Source organism: Nycticebus coucang, chromosome 8, assembly GCF_027406575.1.
Source record: "Nycticebus coucang isolate mNycCou1 chromosome 8, mNycCou1.pri, whole genome shotgun sequence".
In the NCBI taxonomy this organism is placed as follows: Eukaryota; Metazoa; Chordata; class Mammalia; order Primates; family Lorisidae; genus Nycticebus; species Nycticebus coucang.
In genome coordinates, this window is record NC_069787.1 from 31780918 (window position 1) to 31783478 (window position 2561).

At 41.9% G+C, this 2561-nt stretch overlaps 1 pseudogene; it reads left to right on the forward strand.

Moving 5' to 3' along the window:
* The first annotated feature begins 878 nt into the window (after positions 1-878).
* On the forward strand, positions 879-2331 carry LOC128591305 (S-adenosylmethionine decarboxylase proenzyme-like; annotated as a pseudogene).
* The last annotated feature ends 230 nt before the right edge of the window (positions 2332-2561 follow it).

Consider the following 2561-nt stretch of genomic DNA (forward strand, 5'->3'; position numbering starts at 1 on the left):
GAATCTCAGCCGAGAGCCTAACCTGGAGGGCTCAGCAGGCTGTGGTTACCAAGCATTCTGTGTTCCTGTGGTTACCAAGCATTCTGTGTTCCTGATGAGTTACAGCGGTGGTTCTCTATTAGTGGTAATTGCATCCTGGAGGGAACATTGGCAAAGTCTGGAAACATGTTTGATTGTGGCAACTGGAGTAGTGCTACTGACATACTTTAGGCAGTGTTGGCCAGGGGTGCTGTTAAACATCCTGCATCACACAGGACAGCCCCCACAACAAAGAATTATCTGGCCCAAAATGTCAGTAGTGCTGTGGTTGAGAAAACCTAGAGCAGGGAGTGTTAATTGATCTGGCAAATTGCTAAGTCTGCAGTTTGTTAAGGGAGCATGGCTTTAAAGGAAAACTTCAAAGGAAATCAAGTCTTGGAAATTGTTGAGGTTTCTAAGGAAGCCAATTCATTCATTCATTCCCCCCTCTCTGGATCCTAAGTTGACTGAGAATTAGACATAGAAAGTAGACAGAGATCAATACAATAATAGCTTTATATCAGGCCATGCCCAATTGAAAAAGATGTCATAGACTTACACAGAATGGCGGACAACATTAGCTAGCACTCGCTGGCTCTCTAACGGGGAAACAGAGGACTACAAGAGACTGAATTGTATCTGTCCCTATTGCCAACAGACTCATGTTCAACTTTTGCTCACGAAAAGAAGCTGGGAAACTTTATATTAGTCCTTTTTTAAAAAAAACAGTTAATGTAAAATTATAGCAAAAAAAGTAACCTGAACTTTAGTAACACAGCTGGAACAATCCGCAGCAGCAGGAGGCGATGTTTAATTTAGTTGATTTTCTGTGCTTGTGTTTGTTCGCTAGTCTCACAGTGATGGAAGCTGCACAGTGTTTGGGAGGGACGGAAAAGCTACTGGAGGTTTGTTTCCCCCAGCAGCAACCTGATGGCAAACCAAGGATGTAGAGATCTTCACATTATCCCAAGATCTGAGTGGGACATATTTTGAAGGATGTGCAATGTTCGATCATAAGTGTGACAAAAACTGACAAGCAGGAAGCTTATGTACTCAGTGAGAACAACATGTTCATCTCCAAGAGACATTTCATTTTGAAGATATGTGGTACCACCCTCTTGTAGAAAGCACTGGTTTCCCTGTTGTAGCTTGCTGGGGATTACAGAGAGTTTGACTCAATTCAAAACTTCTTTTATTCTTGTAAGAATTTCATGAAGCATTCTCACCAAGGGCACCCACACCAGAATTTCCAGGAAGAAACAGAGTTTCTAAATGCAATTTTCCCAAATGGAGCAGCATATTGTATGGGACGTATGAATTCTGACGGTTGGCATTTATATACTCTGGATTTCCCAGAGAGTTGAGTAATCAATCAGTGAGAGCAAACCCTGGAAATTCTGATGAGTGAGCTTGACCCAACAGTTAGGGACCAGTTCTACATGAAAGATGGTATCATGGCTCAGTGTCCTTGCTAAGTGGTTAGGGCACTGGCCACATGCACTGGCGTTGGCTGGTGGTTTGAACCCTGCCTGGGACAGCTAAACAAACAACCACAACAACAAAAGATAGCCAGGCATTGTGTTGTGTGCCTGTAGTCCCAGCTATTTGGGAGGCTGAGGCAAGAGAATCACTTAAGCCCAAGAGTTTGAAGTTGCTATGAGCTGTGATGCCATAGTACTCTACCAAAGGTCAAGGGTGACATAATACCCCATTTCCCCGAAAATAAGACATCCTCCGAAAATAAGACCTACTTACAGGAAAGATAAGATGTCCCCTGAAAATAAGACCTAGCACATCTTTGGGAGCACACCTTAAAACAAGACACTGTCTTATTTTCGGGGAAACAGGGTAAGACTCTGTCTCCAAAAGAAAGAAAGAAAGATGGTGTTACCACAAAGGATGTCACTCACTCATTGAGAGTGGAATTCCTGACCACCTGACACCAGGTTCTGTAATTGATGCCACATTGTTCAGTCCTTGTGGGTATTTGATGAATGGAATGAAATAGGATGGAACTTACTGGGCTATTCTCATCACTCCAGAACCATAACTTTCTTATGTTAGCTTTGAAACAAACTTTAATCAGACCTCCTATGATGACCTGATCAGGAAAGTTGTGAAAGTCTTCAAGCCAGGAAAATGTGTGACCACCTTGTTTGTTAATCAGAGTTCTAAATGTTGCACTGTGCTTTCTTTGCCCCAGAAGATTAGAGGCTTTAAACGTCTTGTCAGAGTGCTATGTTCGATGATACCAATTCGGTTTTTACCAGTTTTGCTAAGAAGAAGCAAGAGTTGATTAAGAAAAATGAATGAAAAATGCAAAAAGAGAACACATGTTGAAGGTGGTGGCTGCTTTCTAGATGTTAATACTGGGGGCCATGCTTTCCATAACCACCACCTTACAGTTGCAGAATGCCCTAGATGTAATGATAGTGTAGTCATATTGAATTTTATGCATTATTACATCAAAGAGTTAGATGTTAGTTATCTTGCATGAATGTTCTCTTCTGTGTTTAGGTATTCTATGCCACTCTTGCTGTGAA